General features: G+C 35.9%; 1 long non-coding RNA gene across 1 annotated transcript; it reads left to right on the top strand.

The window, feature by feature from the left end:
• The first annotated feature begins 7,086 nt into the window (after nucleotides 1-7,086).
• On the top strand, nucleotides 7,087-12,035 carry LOC139998703 (uncharacterized). Its single transcript, XR_011803422.1, has 2 exons — nucleotides 7,087-7,237; nucleotides 9,820-12,035. It is a non-coding gene; the product is annotated as an uncharacterized lncRNA (long non-coding RNA).
• Nucleotides 12,036-18,103: the final 6,068 nt, after the last annotated feature.

Here is an 18,103-nt window from a genome sequence, read left to right as displayed (position 1 = left end):
TTCACTTTATCAACTTTTGAACATTGAAATAAAGCTCTAACCAAAGGATTGTGAAATTACCCTTACTTGCTGCTATGCAATGGCAAATCTATATTGAAGTTGAGGTTGGAAATCTCACCTTCTGTTTGAATACAGAACACTTTTTATTCTGCGACGGGATGCTGAGGCCTAACAATGTTTCAAAGATTGTTTGAGACACTAACAAAAGCCTTTTGTGAGCTAAGAATTTCTTTTGACTTTAAACTTAACCTCAAGGGAAATCTGTGTGATTTTGGGAAGAAAAAAACAAACAAACAAAAAAAAAAAAAACAGTGCAATCTGTCACTACATGGTACTTCAGTGAAGTCTACTGAGGCAAGTTTTCTATTAAAAGAACTTGAAACATTTTCTGGTGTGCCAGGTAGCATCTTATTTCACTTATATCATATATCATATGATATAATCTTACAATCTCCAAAAATATGCCTTGGTAAATGTTATTTGGGGTACAGCTGTGCCAGGTGCTTGAATTAATTGTGGTTGCTCTTTGGTATGCTGTTTTTCCGGTATTCTGTAAATTCCTAACAAATGCCACCATACACAGTTATATAAAGTTATGTATCCTTTTGAAGAGTATAACTCTAAAATTAGATTGAAACTTTTTCCAAAGATATATAACTTAGAAAATTAAAGAATTTCAAGAATAGATTGCTAGGAATTGGTTTTGGTCTTGATTGCTGAATTTTTATGTTTCCATGAAAGTTTAGGAATACTTTTTTTGAATATAATTTCCTTGAAAAAAAATTTTGTTTGTAATAAAACAAAAATACAATTTTGTTAGTAAATTTGAGACATGAACATGAATTTTAAGTAATGCATTATGTTTTTTCTCACTGCAGAATGCAGAAAGATGTAACTTTCTAAAGATGAAACTAAAGATGAAAATGTGTGCTGCAGTGATCTTTAATAGTATGGCCATGAAGAGCAGGAGTGTGTTTTCTGTAGATCTAAGTTTTCTTACTTAGACATTTACCTTTTCCTAAATTCAATTACATATTTATATAAAAAATATGATTTGCCCAAACAGTAGTGAATTTGCCCTCCCTCCCCCCATTTGCTGCATAATCATGGCTATATTGATTTTAGTGGATATATACCTATTTGTAGGTTGTTACCTTGCTGTTCACAGAGAATGTTTTTACAGCTTGAACACAAATCATTCTGAAGAAAGAGCAGGTGCAGGTTTCATTGTGGCAGTATGTACACATCTAGTTCAAGTATAGCCAAAAGAGCTATATGTCACTCTGCATAGTCACATTCTGTATTAGATCGCAATTGATTTATATATATATATATATTTTTTTTTTTTTTATTTGGAGATATATCACAGCTATTTAACTAAAACAGTTTCAATAACTTCTAACCTATTTTTTAACTAAGAAAAAATGTAGATAACTACAAAGATAAGAATGTTTAGATACAACTTGGTATGCAGCTAATATACAGTTATGTTGTTTTAATAGAAAAAATAATTTCTAAAATCTAAATACAACATGCTGAGATATGTTTAAATCTTAGAAGACTTTAGTACCTGTTCTGTGTGAGAAACAATTTTCCATATCTTACATTCATTATTAGCATTTCTAATAGAGATGTGACTTAGCGGATCATTTTTGAATTTATTTTTTCCTAACATTTTAAAATTCTGTGTGTATATATATATATATATGTATATATATATGTATATATATATATATAGGCTTTTTGAAAGGAGACTGAGGTGTCTGGTGTTAGCTGCAAGGACAAGAATTTATTTTCTCCTTTCAAATCATGTTTACCACCATCCTTGTTCTCCTGGCATTGGACCACAGTCTTGTAATCCAAATCCAATCCCCATTATGTAAACCAATACAGACATCAAAATCTCCCAATGGACCTTTTCAGAAGTAAAATAATCTATTTGTCCCAATTACTGACATTAAATATTACAATGAAATGCCATCAACGTACTGTTGGGGAGAGGTAGGGGGTAAATTGAATGCATATTAGGGAAAAGTAAGGCAGGTTGAGCTGGTATGAGCTATAAGATTACTTCAAAGCACAAAGGACTTCCCAGCAATAATGCATATTGAACAGGACATTAGAATGGAATTTAAGATGCAAAATAAAAGCCTTTAACATCTCTTCATAGCTTCAATTTGAATTTACAGTCAGTTTGGAGGATGAGAAGTTTAGTATTAAGACTGCAGTTTGAAAGATACTGAGGAATTTAAATCCAAGGCTTGAAGTTCTCATAAATCTTTCTATTAAGCTCCCTGACAAGTTTCAGAAATCCAGGCAATTGGATCTGCAGTTATTTACGTGCTACCTGACAGTAGGTAATAAAAGCGTCCTACTTTCTTAGAGGCATATAAAAACCTAAACTGTTTTGAAACATCTTTAATTTACACATTAGATTTATTGATATGCCTTTCACTTTTTTTTTTTTTTTTTTTTTTTTTTTTTTTTTTAATGAACATAGAGGGAGAAAAATACCTGCAAAATCCTACAAGGCTTTATATGTCCAGATGTTCTTTCTGGATGCCACTCTACCTACTTATTCATGCTCTCCAGCATTGCTCAGAACAATATCTAAGAGCCCCAAGACAGGGAAAAAACAGCACTGTGTGAGTACTTAAAAGCAATTCATGCATTAGCGTTAGGTTCCTTATGCTATGAGATATTTAAATGAATGGCAAACTTCAAGCAGCTGAGTAATCCTGTTTAAATCCTGATACGTTGATGAACACTTAATAAAAACTTTTAATTGAAGGAGGAAAAACCTGAGGCTTTTAAAAAATGAAGTACACATTTTTTCTGTATGTACATATTGCCTCATTAATTCCCCTCCTTACTTGTAGACTGTAACACGTGACATTTTGATGATGTGGTGACATCTGCCTGGTGACAAAAAATTGCAAGTTCTCTCCTCTGTGCATTACTCTGTGGTGCAGGAAGGCTGAAAAAGCTGAGACTGAAGAGGAATTGCAGTAATTGCTCAACCAGCAGGAATATTGCAGTGCAGTATTGTAATGATCATTGTAAAAGGATCATTTAATATTCCTGTGGGAGTGAACTTTTAGAAGTAGCTTATTCCTCACTGTTCACATTCCACATATTTCCTTTGCCTCTTCCACACAGGGCATGATTTCACCCCTGCTACTTGGACAAATGAACACAGAGACTGAGTGAAACTTTTTCCAGACCAATTCACTGAGCTTCAATTTTTATATTGAATTTTTCCAAGCTACTTATGGGATTTTCCCAGTAGAATTTAGTCATGTATTTCCTATTAAATTACAAATTAAGTCCCCAAAGTCATTGTATGACTTTCAAAATCACAGCCTTGGTGCTGTAACACCAATAATGATTTCAGTCAATTGGGTACATCAGTTCCCTATACAGCATGTATTTTACTTACCTGTAAAAGACAAATCTGGTTTATTTTCCTCTGTGGTCAGATTTGCCTCACACGATATGTTATGACACATTGGAAAAGTCTGAATATTGAAAAAAGTAAGGAAGTAGGTAGGCTGTTGGCTTTGGGTCTTGAGCGTGGTTACCTTATAAGCAATGCTGATGCATAAATCAAGAAGTAATTGCTGCTAAAATGACAAAATATTTTCAACACCTGTTTTTAGGATTTTATTCCCTGATTTCTTTATGTATAATGTTTTCAAATGGCCCATTATGCGTGTGTACAGTAATCTTTTCCTTATATGAATGGGTCTCCATTGGTCTTACTGGAATTGCATGTGGCATGGAACAAAATCCCAAGTACTTCTGGCACTGCATGCCTGGCTCTATCTCTGCAAAGATCAACTGGACTTTGATACATCTCTGACACATACATAGGCAATACTCAAATCAGGATAATCTGTATTGTATTCATCTTGGTAGATCGGTGTTGATAAAATTAAAGCTAAAGTTAATTTTTAAGGGGAACTTTTATGAGTTGAATGTGATGAATTGGTGTACAAGAAGAGGAAATAAGAATAAGTCAAAAGCCTGTAAAAAAGAGAATGAGAAAAAAAAATCAAAAATCAGTTCCGTGTTGTTAAATAAGCACCAATTATTAAACACCGTAATAATAAAAAGTTTGTTCATGCAAAACATAAAGCTGTACAGGATCACATAATTTAAAAAAAAAAAAAAGGAATAAAGCATTTTTCCTCACACTGTTTTGCTACACTGTGAAAATTCACTCTTATACTATGAAATTTCAACACTAGAAGAGACTGAGTAAGAGGGGTCAAAGAAAGGAGACCTTTAATGAATTCCAGCATGTTACATCTGTGTTTTATGCATGGGAGTTATTTTGCTACACCTTCCATTTTCTTTGACCACTAAGGACTGAACTGATGAAGCAAAGCTTTCCATTAAAAATGCTCTCATAAATTATACTGCAGATGTGAAAAGAACAAAGACAAGGAGATAGAAAGCTTTCATAAATTGAAGACATATGGCCAGGAATACCTAGGGACCTTGTGTGCTTTTTTGTTAAGTATACTCTTCAATGGATTACCAATTTTTTGTTTGTCTGTTTTTGAATTATAACATTCTTGCAGTATTAAAGAGGGTTGTTTTTTGGTTGTTGTTGGTTTTGCCTGTGAATAATGAAATTCATTTTATAATTTTTCCATATTTCTTAGCTTCACTATGTTGTTACAGCACAGGCTTTAATTTTTTACTTTTCAATAGAACTGTGCAATGCAATAGTGGCAAAAAAGGTGCAAGGTCAAAACCTGTTTTGGTATGGAAGAGAAAAAAGAGAAGAGGAAGGGAATAAGAAATATGGGATTCAAAATATGGGAGCAGGACTTATAGGAAAGTTAATACTGTACTATTATATTTATTGAGTTAACTCAGTAAAAATCTCACAGATTACGAATGGTATCAAACAGTATTGTATTTGTGCAGTGTTCTGTCTTTTTGGCTTGGATGCCTCAATTTATTATGATGCAAAGCAATTCATTTAGCTTTATTAATAAAAGTAATTTAACAAGCAGTGCCTAAGCTGTCTCTCATTGAAACTGGAGAGAACGTTCTCCTTGGCTTTGAGACAGAAGGGAATAAGCCTTTACAATGTTATGCACCAGGGGAGCATAGGCATTTCTGGAAAAAAACTTCTATTTCTCCATACAATGGGGCAAAGTGAAGAACAGGGAAAATACATTAAAACTTAGATGAAATACCAGTGGTGAAATACCAAGTCAGTTGTCTAACTCGTTGATAATATTTATTCCATAACTTCAAATTATTAGGTGGAATAAATTGAATAAAATCTGTACAAATAAGGTTCACAGAGATGTGTGACTACATCATACATTGCAAGCAGAAGTACAGCATTGCAAATGCGCTTTGCAAAGCAGCTACATGAGGAAATAAATGTATACTATAATGTAAGCCAATGAAGGGTTAGATAAAACGTGTTGTTTATCTTATGCCATTTCATACTAAAGAAAGAGTGTCCCAAAGACCCCTCCCTGTTCTTTCTTCAGATACATGAATTGCATCTTGAGTGCATTAAAACCAGAGGTGTCAGCTCACGTGGACTGGAAAGGGACAAGCCTCACCTGAGGAAAACCCCAGCCACAGTGTTCCCTACCAGGAAATATGCAGATTATCAGTGACTGTTCTGTGATGTATCACTAGATACGTGTTTTGACTGTTCCAAGTGTTTGCCTTGACTGTAGACTTGTTCTTAATGTTAGAAATTTCCATGCAGTTGTCTGTTGTTATCAGTCTATCTGGACTCTAAGGATACCTTGTCTCTTTCAAGAGCTCAGGAGATACAGTGCAGAGGTTAAGGTCTTTGCTTAATGGAGGTGGAGGGAATGAACAGTATGGTAGCAAACCTTGACCAAAACACCAAAGAAGGCCTTACCTTCTATCAATGATATTCATCACAGACTAAACCAATATCACTCCACTACTTGCATTTTGCTTGAATTTAGATAAGGAAAAAAGCTGTTTTGTAGCATTGAGGAATTATTATAACTTGATATATTCTCACCAGAATGTCATATATTCTCTCATCCTGCAATTAATCTTGTAACGGAGCAAACAATGACATAGAATTAATCAACCACTGTGACAAAAAAAGATTGTGATGGAAAGATGAACCCAGCTAAAATTAATTTTTTGAGCGACAGCTTGAAGCTCAAACAAGTGGAAAACATGGTGCAAATTGTACCTAGCTTCAAGAAAGGGATATTAATGAGAAGTGCAATGGCACAGCAATACTAATCGGTTGTTAAAACAAGATCCTCCTTGGACCACTGAGTGAATATCCTCCCCTTTCCTGTAGTTTCCCTTCTCTTGAATAACACACTGGAGGGAAGCAAAAACTGTACTGCACCACTCACCTGGAGCCAACAGCAGAGCCAAAATGTCACTGCATCAGAGGGAGCAGTTGTGTGGGTTTGTGCTCATGTGCAAATAACTGAGCCAATGTCCCCTGGCAAAGGCAGTATGATTATTGAAAATAAAAAGTGATTGAGCTTTCCTTGTATGCTCTGTTACTTGCTAGATATAAGATAAACAGAAAATGTCCCGTGAGCTACCTTTATGTCTGTAATACACTGACACCTGTCAGGAAAGGAGAGAAACCCTGGAATCCTCCTGCTGGCATCATTCTGCAGCCGCAGACAGGACAAGCATCAAGCAAATTACGTGAAAGTCAGTTGATGCTCAAACCCTTAAGCCCCAATTCCTGCCTATAACACAGCAGACATCACCACCTTCTTATATGTAGGGACGTTTAGCTTTATATATTTTATTATTTTATTTTACAAGCTGAGAAGTTTTCCGGGCTCATTATTTCCTTGAACTGTCAGAGAAAATCAGGTAACCTTTCCCAAAAATGTATGCTTTCCTCTATTGCCAGGGTTGATGGAAGTCAAGGAGCAGCCTGATAACTTCTGCCATAGAGTCCAGGCTGAAGAGAAATTAACCGTCTCAGTTTACAGCTGAATTTCATCTTGAATAGCAGAAAGGGAGGGTAAGTCTCAGCTGTTCCTCATGTCCTGCCCAACTGCTGTTTATCGTTTAATTACCTCTGTTAGTGCTGAGTACCTGAAATGTTGCTGAATTCATTGCAATATTCTTACTTTTCTAAACAAGCATTTTTGAAAATATCAATTTTATTGTGTGGTTTTCCTTTTCCTTCCAGAGTTCAAGTCTGACTGATCTGTTCAGGCATGCAGGTTCATTCAAGGTAACTTGCTAACTTTTTCATTTTTGAGCTTAAAAAGGCTGATTTTCTTTGAATCCTTCTTTTGTTTGTTTGTTTTTCCTTACAAGTGTGATTTTAAAACTAATTAATATTGAAGTTGTAACAATGATAATAACATACATGACTTCTCTTGGTTTTCAAACCCATATCAAGATTTTCAAAATCTTGTTTTTAAGTAGCAAAAGCAAACATAGAAATCTCTTAACAATAAGTTGTCTCCTTTATCTAAGTGTATATTAGATTAATTCCCTTAATGAATATATTTAAAAAGTACTGTGAGACAGAATAATATTAAGAATCTTTAGGAAGAAAGAAATACAGTAATAAAACATTATTGATTGGCTTAAAGATGTCTTGTCCTATGTCTCATTATTTCATAAGGAAACTTTATCATCAGCTGATTAATGATAATATACTTTTTCTGTGATTCCTTAGCATGGCTAAAATTGGACGTTTATGTTGAGCTACAGACAGACTGTTGTGATGTACGTGTCATATATTAAGAGTGAATATTTTGAAACTTCTCCTTTACTTGCTTTCTAAGTTGTGTGGACTGCAAAAAATGCAGATCACTTAGTTGATAACAGAAGATAATATGGCCTCTAGAGAGTGTTAAGTCTGACTTTTGTGCAACGTTATATCTTAAGCTAGTGAGGTTTCTCTGATTGTAAAAAGAGACCTATCTTGGGTACCGTTAGTGGAACAAGCATCGTTATCAGCTTTGTACATCTGCAGTTTTCTTCCTTCACTTCTCAAAAAATTCTTGCTTTCACTGCATCTTTGTAGGATTCTTTTTGAGTGATTTTTTTTCATACATCCAATTGAGACACACAAATCTGTCCCTTACTCACCTAAGGTGGGGTGAGCTATTACAAAATCACTTCTAAGTGTCATTGTCACACTATATTCAGAATCTGATTTTTAAGTCAGGTTTCTAGATTAATGTCTCTTCCCTTCAAGCCTTCTCTAGTCCAGGCAATCTGATTCAAATTACTTCAACAGCTCATTGTAGTTCATGTTTTCTACATCTTACCCTTTTAATTTTAATTCTAAATAATTAAAAGATACAAAACAACACATAAATACCAACTGAGAGTAGTACTTTAACCCCTGGATAATTCTGGGTAAAATGAAATGATTACTACTTGTGTTTTCTGAGAAATATCCAGTTTATACATCTTAATATATCATTATCCTTTTCTACACTGTCTTTGTATGATGTGACCCAGCTTCTTGCCTTAAATCTTCGTTACTTCACAAATTTCACAGGATGAGTCTATTTTCTTTTTCTTGTATATTTATGGAAATAATGTACTGAAAATCTGAGAAGAACAGTACTACAACCTAGAGCATACCTCATTCTGCTGAATTTTGCAAGAATTAAAATGGCTTTTTCCTATTTTCACTATTTCTTTTTTACTTATATATAGCTAACATTCTTAATTTTGTTTTACTGCTTAGAGTATGACAGAACAAGGAAAGTGTTCTATTAAGACACAATAATCTTATTATTTAATTGATTATAATTGCAGAAAAAATGCACTCAGTTGGATGCAGGTCTTCATACTCAAGGCTACCTCTAGATCCTCTCACCATAAATAACCTGATCTGCGAACTGCAGTAGCTCATCTTTCTTCTTCACATCTCTCCCACATTGAACCATACAGTGACATCTGCAGCTAAGCTCATCACACTGTGCTCCAAGGTTAAACACTCACAGAGCTGGGAGAAAGCAGAATTTTTTTCATTCCCCATCATGGATGGGTTGTAAAGGTTTCAGCTTAAACAAATCCAGCAAAAATACTTTTTAAAAAATCTAAAATTTTAGTTGAAATCTTACATTCAAGCTTCTGTTTTGTGTAATGACTTTACAGCACACAAAAAAGGAACAGATGTGATTATAATCTTCCTGTGACTGTTCTGCCTGCTGTATTGATTTAGTTGTCTCTCCTTGTACTGGATTTTTCTCCCATGATTTTCTTCTTGTAAGAAAAATGTCATCAATTAAAAATTCTCATCTCTGCTGATTATTTTTGCAAACACCTCTTGGAATTATACTTTGGGTTTACTATAAATCTTTTGTTTTTCAGAACTTTCTAGTACAAGAAAGTACAAGAACTTTTTCTATACCTTTCATCAGTAGCTATGTCTGTGGTATCTGGGCTTGTGACTCAGGACAAGGTGGTAGTCATTCCTGAGCCGGTTGCTATCCTGTTTGTCTGAATGCTTTGAGGGGTCCATTTACTGGCTCAGGAACGACTACCATCTTCTACACAATCCTCACAGTGCCTGTTTTGGGAACACCCTTGCCCGCAAGCACCTGGAGGAAAGGATCATCAGAACAAAGATGAAATAAGTTGCCTGTCTGCAGTCTAGAAGATCTCAGGACAACAGGCAGCTGTGGGCTCCCTGTCATCCTGACAGTATCTGTAGTTTGAAAGGAAGCAGGGAGAGAGAGAAGGACTGGGAGACCCCAGAGGAGCATGAGAAACATCTGATCTTGTCCCTCGTGGCACTGGCATATGGACCCTCATGAGTATTGGCCTTTCTCTTCTGGTTTTCAGCATATATTTGAGACTTCTGGGGACTCCCTTGCCTTGATATGCTGTTGGCATCCAGCTGTACATGTCTTCTGCAACAGATGTGCTCTCCAGATGTCCACAGATTGAACAGAAGTTGATGCAGACCAGCAGCCAACTACACTCAGGTCCAGAGGAAGAGGGTGCTGATAAAAGACAACGCTCCAGGAATCTGTCCCAGTGCTGGCTTCAGCTGCTGCTGTTGAAGCAGACTAGAGGGTTCTGCACCAACAAAGGAGATCCTCCCCTGTACAAGAGCTTGAACACATCCTGTATGCTGGTCACCATGAAGCTGTGCAAGCGTTGGGGGTCTCAAATCTTTCAGATAGTTATAGGTTGTTGGGACAGTGGCTGAGCACTGCAGAGCACTTCAGTCACTTTCAATATCCTACCAAATATGTATATATATTTTAGAGGGGGGGGGGTCCAGATATTAATTATATATGGTATAATTCAAAGTAGTTTGTCTTTCAAAAAAGATATATTCCATGGCAAGCTTTATTTTGAAATTGGTTGTGAAATCTGGATATATCTAAATTTATTTATTTATTTATTCCTAAAAGAAATAAACACAAACCATACAATTTGTACGTAGTTAGTGCTAGGGTCCACACACAAGTTAAACATCTCCCCAGGCAGCACACAGCATGTTCTTTGTGATATTTCTCTTATCAAGCCTATTAACATTAGTACCTCCTGATCGAGTTTCCTTTTTGCTTTTTGTTGTTGTTTTCTTTTTAGGCTTATATTTCTTTTCCTTGTTGTTTCCTTTACTTGGCACTTCTCTTCCCCCCCCACCCCTGCAGTTTGGTAGGGAGTGGTGATGGCTTTTGCATACAGGGTATAGCAGAAAGGAGACTTTTGTCTGGTTCCTCTCTTCCTCTCTTTTATAATATAATTTCAAGTGAGATAACATATTCCTGCTGTATCTAAATGCACAAATAGTTTAAACACAATAGAAATACAAACAACAAAAATAGTTCTAGCCCAGAAATACTTCAGCGGAATCATTTTGACTTATGACTACTGGTTGTTTTTTTTTTGTTGTTGTTGCCAGTCTGGACATTCCTTCTGCTGGATCTTTTTTTTTTTTTCATGTCAATCATCTGCTAACAGCAACAGACTCCCATTTTAAAGAGTAGATCTTTTATCAGAAATCAACTTTATCTTCAAAACAGTTATCTTTTAAATTACTGCCATGGAAAGGATGGGAGGAAAAAGGTTTATTTTCCAAAATTTTCTCCAAGAGCTTGCCTTTTATGCACAAAGGCTCTGGAAGGAAAGGCATCATTAACGCAGCATCAAAGAATCCAAAGAAAGAATAACCTTTTCTCAAAGCAGGGGTGGCTATTTAATGAACAATTCGCTTAATTTTTAGACACCTTCTCCTTTCAGATGAAAAGCAATAGAAATACATGTCAAAGAAACCAATCACGGCAAAATCTCTGTCCAATAGGCAGACTCTAATAGAAAGAGATGATAGTACAAAGGACTGAAAAAAGCAGCTCTTCTTTCTCTTTCTTTCTTTTGTTGCGAGCACAAAGATAAGTGCATGGCAATCAGATGATTTTAATGAACAATCCAGTTGTTTGGCCTGGATGGTATAATTCCAGATGCACTCTGTAGAAGTTGTTTGAATTTGAAATAGTTCCTTTCTAAATTCTCACTCAGCTGGCAGTAGTACACTGCTGGCTGTCAAGGCAGCCCCAATGCAGTGGAACTGTTTTCTCTGGAGGGTGAAGATAAAGGTGTGTGAGAGAGCAGTTGCAAGAAAAAATAGGTTTTGAAAGCTTGTTTCCCTCCATACTCTGCAGCAGTTCTGTTTTATCACAGTGTGCTGGACTGGTTTGATTTTGAGTAGGGAGTTCCATCTGCACTGAATATAACATCTGCAGTGATTATAAAAAGCCCTAAAATTTCGAGCTAAAACTTATACTGTGTGCAATCAAAATCTTGGAATACAAAAAAAATATTATTATTATTTTTTTTTTAACAGCTGGTTTTGGAACTATCTGTGTGGCAGGCATAATGTAGATGTGGGAGACGGACAGTAGACCACTGAGAGGAGTAATTGAGCATGATAGTACAAAGATTCAATTAGCAAGTACATAGAAAATCTTCAATGTTCAGTGAAAGTACGTAGTAACAAGACAGTTGAAGAAGTCATGTAGAAAACCTGCTTATTTTTATAGTCTTTTAAACACTTTGAAAGGTCTCTTAAACTTCTAGGCAAATATTAAAGAAATCAGTATTTGGGGACATTTGAATTTAGCCACTGTCCTCTTTTCCCTCTCTATTCTCCACTACCAAAGTCTGTTTAGCATTGTTTGAAAAATCAGGTGTACTTTGAGCTGTATTTTACACTAAGGATGGCTTTCTCTTCTTTCCATCGTCTTCAAAATCCAGACAAACATATTACATAGTGTTCAGGTTTTGCAATGACAAGAGTGTCATTAGTGTCTATGAGTTTGCAGGGATAGGAGATCTTTGGAGCTTTTAGGAGAGGAATACTTTTAAGATATTACTTCTAAGGGAAGTTCAACTTTTATGTTTACTATTCTTTTGAGAATACCTATTTGCTTTTATCTTCTCATTGTTTTCTTGTTTGTCTGTTTTTCTTTACTGTGACTCTTAACAATAGCATAGTACAGTAAACAGTTTTTCTTTTTAGTTCTTTGCCTTTAAAGATGCTCCCTCAGACTTTGAGCTGGTAAATGCTTTTTCTGATTGCATGGTCCTCTCTTTTCCCTAGTTTTACATATGCAGGAGATTTTGCAAATCTTTACAAACTTTCTAGGACATCTAACACTATCGCCTACAAGCCATTTCAATTATGCCTTTTTCTTTTTTTTTTTTTTTTTTTTTTTTTTTAAGTAAAACAAGCCAGCCCCATTTCCACCACCACACCCCCCCCCCAAAAAACAGCCCCACAGATAAAAAAAAAAAACCTTTGCACCAAGGATCTCATGGTGTGAGAGAAATGATGAGAAATTGTTAGGTTTTTGTTTGTTTTACTTTTTTTTTTTTTCACAGCTATTTGTTTGTTTGTTTTTGTGCAATGAGCTCTGCTTTTGGCTTAAGAAGAGTTTCTGTGTCTACCTTAACAAGCAGAGAGGTCTACAAGGGCAGATTGGTATAGCATAGTAGTTCTTGCTGAGGACTTGCCACATTTCAAACTGTTCAGCAGCTGAAGGTTTTAGTGTCCTTGAAAAGGACTGAGCTCAGTTAGCTGTGATAAACTCTGCTAATGTGAAGGTTATGTGTGAAGTCAGACTTATATTTCTGCCTCTGCCAGAGTCAGGTTGCAATTTGGATAGTTGCTCTTTGTCCTGTCAATGAAGCATCAAAACTAACTAACTAACTATATATATATATATATATATATATATATATATATATATATATATATATATATATACACACACAGATACATATATAATATATAGTAGTAATGCAATAATTATTCTTTAAAGAAACAGAGTTGAGTGATATCTTCAGGATTCAGAAATACATTTAAAAGTGGGAACTACATAATGCTGTGGTGACTTCATGTTTCCTTTACAGAGCTGTTCTTCTAACATGCATGTTCACAAAATAGTTTTGCTAGGTCAGTCTTACAGTTAGCTCTTGGGCTTTTTGAATTTTTTTCTTTTATTTTTTTCTTTTCTTTATTTTTTTTTTTGTCTGTTGTTCAGCAATCCTTTTTTCATTGTTATAGTGAGGGTTTTGATTTCTAATTTAAGCCAGTTTTAATTTCCTTCTTGGCTAGATTTGAAGGGGATCTATTAATACAGTCCATTTCCCCAGAGAAACTTGATGGATATAGCTTTTGTAACATTGCATAAATTAGAAATATTTCCTCTTTATTACTTTGTGTAGCTGTTTCATTTATTAGCTTATGTTGTGGAGAAAAAAAAATCTTTGAATCGGATTCTCTTTTACTTGCACGTAATTTACTCTGAGATGTTTTGGTTTATTGATTTCAGAGTTAGCTTCTAATATGTCAAGGGAGAGAATTAACCATATAAGGGAAAACATGTATTTTGATATTGTATGAATCTATTTTTGTTTTTACTTAGCTCATAATTTCAGCTTCAGCTCTTGCTATTGCTTTTGTGTGACATCCAGAAAAGCCTTATGCCAGAATATCCTCTATATTAGGTGTTTTGGAAGAGACAAATAAGCGCTGGTGTATTTCTAAAACTTAGTTGCCTTGAAAAAGGTGATCAGACTAGCCTAAAAAAAATAAGCATTGTGCTTGTTGCACATCTCTGAGGTCATCTGAGATTTTCTGTGAGAAATTGAGAGATCATTTGTGCCTTTGCTGCATCTGATTCCCAACGCTACAGTAGGAGGACAAAAGCATAGCCATGTGCTTGTGTGCTTGGCTAACAGACTTTACACAAGGGGCAACTCCTATCCCTTCCCCCCGAAAAAAAGACCAAAAATTCTGATGTTGTCTACAACATCAGAGGTGTGGCAGAGGTGGCCAGCAGCAGCTCTCATCTTTCATCCCCGTTCCAGGGTTCCCATCAGGCCTTGGCTCTTTCACTGGCAGTAGTTCCTGTTGAGCACTTTGCACTTTTTTACTGAGCCAAATAGTGAAGGCGGGTACTTGGAAAAGAAACCTCTGGATCACTGATATCTGGAGTCAAGTATCTAGTTTTCCACAGGCTTAATGAAGTTTAACATTTTGGCCAAAGTCCTCAGGCTTATGTTCCCAAGTAGGTGAGGGAATGCCTCTCTTCCCACCCTCATGCATCAGTGAGAGCTTGGATTTCATCTCGTGAAGTCAAAGAATAGCTGACTGGGACACTCATGTGAAGAAGTTTGGGACTTTCTTTGGTGGATTTTTTTTTTGGGGGGGGGGGGGGGGGGGAGGGGAACAGGTGCAAGAATGGTTAACTTCCAATTTGAGAGCATTGATTTGCAAAGTTAAGCAGCACCTTAAGGAAACATCTTAAGGCTCTGCCACATTCTGTGCAAACCTTGTAATCCAGCTGTGTAGAGGATAGGGTCCTTGTTTGAAAGTCCCTGTCTCTTTTATATGCAGGTTAGATAACAAGTCAGAAAGTGGTTTATGTTATCTATATATAATTTTGCATATAATTATTACACATACTTAATTGCACACATTCCCTCTGTCTCTGGGTGAAATATGTATATTGTGTGTGTGTGTGTGTGTGTGTGTGTATACGCATACACACACTCTCAGGGTTCAGAGATTAGGAGTGGAGCCCCCAGAAGTGGGTTTCTGTCACTGACTGTATATCTGTGTTTCTCTGCAATGCTGGGAGGAGTAGGGAAATGCCTGTGCCTGAGGAGGCTGAAGTGAGACTGCAAAAACATCTTCATTAAACACTTTTGTGTGTCTGTCTTTAAATATAGGTTTTCTGTATGCAATTTCCTATATTGGTTTATAATAAGGAACAGTTTTCATGTCTGCTGCACTACGAACTCCTCCATCTATCAGTGACTCATCTGGCTGTTCAGCACAAAGAAACAGCCTGTTTTTAAAATCCATTTGTATATGGAGCTGACAGAGACTTGTCAATGTTTGAAACTTTCTCATCATGAAAGTTTTTTTTCTTTTTTTTTCATTTGGCTGCCACTAGCTTACAATATCATTCCTCACCTTTTAAGACGAAGAAAAACTAACAAAGAATGAAAGTACAATGAAAGTGCTTTTTTATTTTTATTTTTTTAAGGTAAGAGGAGTGAGGTAAAGTTTCAAAGTTTACTTTTTCTTTTCTTTTTCTATTGCTGCCACACAGTCTGTTCACACTTGGCTGATGGTTTTCCCCGTTCTGTGTAAACAATGTGATCTGCACTTACAGTTTGATTCATTTCCATAGCCTCATTTGTGAATGTTATCTCACAAGGAAAAGCCATCAATTATGCTGCTGTTTAATTTACTTTTATTGGACTACAATAGTAGAAATGGATGCTTATGTTTAGATTTCATTATTCAGAAAATTAATCTTTTTTTACACTTTCAATAAATATGAGCAATTGCCCAACTCTTTCAATTTTATTGCTGCAGCTTTCAGGCTCCATTTGCAACGAGTTCAGTTCTGCTATTTGTCTCAAGGTGGCAAGTAAGTATGAAATCCTTTTTATTTTATTTTTTATTTTTGTGCGTTTGCTTGATGATGACTGCATGTGTGTCAGGTATGTTCCTAGCACAGAAACCACAACCCTACAGGTAATTTCATAACCAAGTAAATCTTGCTTACGCCAGTTAGCATGAAAACCCAACCCCTGCTGTTAGAATCTTTTACAGCTCATTTTTCAGCTTAAAATTTGTCTAGATTCAGTAACACTTCAGATGTTGGAGCTCATGCTCCTTAAATACTGTTAGATTGTCTCTTTAAAACTTCTTTCTATTGATGGTTAGGTTAAGGCATACATAATTAATAGTAAATGACCAGTAAACAATTTTATTAAGGTAACAAGTAACTGGGTGCTTTGCAGAGAAAATTTCTGTATCATATTCTGGTTATTTATTGTGATACTGGGAGGATCCTGCAGCTCCATTGCATGGTAGTGTACCACTGGCAAGTTTTACAGGCCAATATTACAGACTCTAAATCTAGAGGCTGCTTTTCTTATATATTTGTCTCCAAGACTAGACTGATACATGCCAGACACTGTTTAGGGCATTCTCCTGCTGTCACTGAAGTGAACAGCAAAATGAATATTCCTCATGTTTTACAGAAAATGTGTGGGTGACAAGAATAACATAAATGACACATCAGGTCTATTAAAGCAGAGGCTGACGTTGGTGGCAAACTGTTGTTAAATCATGTCAGAGAGAAGCTTTGGAAATTACTATCATGTGTTGGGATTTTTTTTTTTTTCTCCATTCCACATGCTCTTATGGATCATGAATTTTGGGCTAGGATTCAGCAAGAATCAGGCTGCTTTTAATAAATAAATAAATATATATTGCCTTCAGAGGGCCCTGTGGTAATTGGGAAAGCGCGGTAATGGTCCAGGTATCCTCTTGACAAGAAAGTGTCATCTTCTGTCTGCATTTGGGATAGATGCGACAGACTGCTGGACCTCATCCACCTCTGTAGCAGCCCAGTAAAATACCCCTGCAGCCTGACTCAAGTCTAATGAGATTCATCTCCTCTTTTACACACCTCAGAAGCTCACCAGGACTGTAACAGGGCTGCTGTATGTACACAGCAAGGTGTTGGGTTGATGGGAATGCAAACCCAGTTGTTTGTGCAAATGTCAGGGAGATTCATGGTCTCCTTTCTTACCCTTCTTCAAGAAAAAATTTAATAAAATGACTGAAGTCTGTGAGAGAAATTAAATTAAACAAAACTAAAAAATATTTAAATATTTTAATATTTAAATATACTTGGTATTAACTCACTAAAAAGATATTTAAGTACTAAAAAGATAATTAAAGCTAAAAATATATATTAAAAATATTAAAATATTTGAAGTTACCAGGTATTAACTCACTGGTAGAACATCGATATTAAAGACCAAAAAAAAACAAATAACTTCAGTTCTTTAGTTCAGAAATTAAGTTGTGTGGTTTCTAGTTTTGTTTAGGTTTTTGTTTGTGTTTTGTTGTTGTTTTTAAATAGCAGTAACCTGTAGTGGAGTGTTCTTTTGAACGTTTCCATTGCCGGGATGGTGCTGAACATGATGGGGGAAATTGTTTGAAAGGAAATGAAATGCTAATTATACCTAAAAATGGCAGCGTCTGTTCCATCTGCATAATCTAACTTGTATGGCTGTCAATAAAATGTCAAACCTCTAAACAGGCAAGTCGAGTATTTATGAAAATAGACTTGCCTTACAATTGTAAATAGAGCAAAAATCTTTTAGGTCTGAACAGAAGACATACCTTGTTGGTATGGGACCCAGAACAACAGTGGGACAGGCACTGCTTGAACAGGATATGGGAAGAAAAACTTTTTTATTCACTAAGGAGTTAGTATTGCATTAGAAACTGCTTTGGACTTGTCTAGGCTCACTTTACACAATGGGTATTGTCAATCATAGATAATCCTTGAAAATTAAGTATTGATCCAGTTTTCTTCTTATGTATGGCAGCAGGAAAAACTGTCCCCATGCAGCTGCTCCTGCTCAGGTTACCCTTTTAAAAAGCACGGTCCATTTGAGCAGCCCCCCTTCTGTGTCTGTATGTTAGCCAACAGTTCCCTGTTGGCTTACCTTTTTGTCTTCAGCTGTAAATGTGGGTCACCTGGCTGCCATGCAGTATGTTCCTTATCTGGAAAGCCAC

This window comes from Anas platyrhynchos, chromosome 14, assembly GCF_047663525.1.
Source record: "Anas platyrhynchos isolate ZD024472 breed Pekin duck chromosome 14, IASCAAS_PekinDuck_T2T, whole genome shotgun sequence".
Lineage (NCBI taxonomy): Eukaryota > Metazoa > Chordata > Aves > Anseriformes > Anatidae > Anas > Anas platyrhynchos.
Note: the sequence above shows the minus strand (reverse complement) of the source record. Positions and strands in the feature narration are given on the sequence as shown.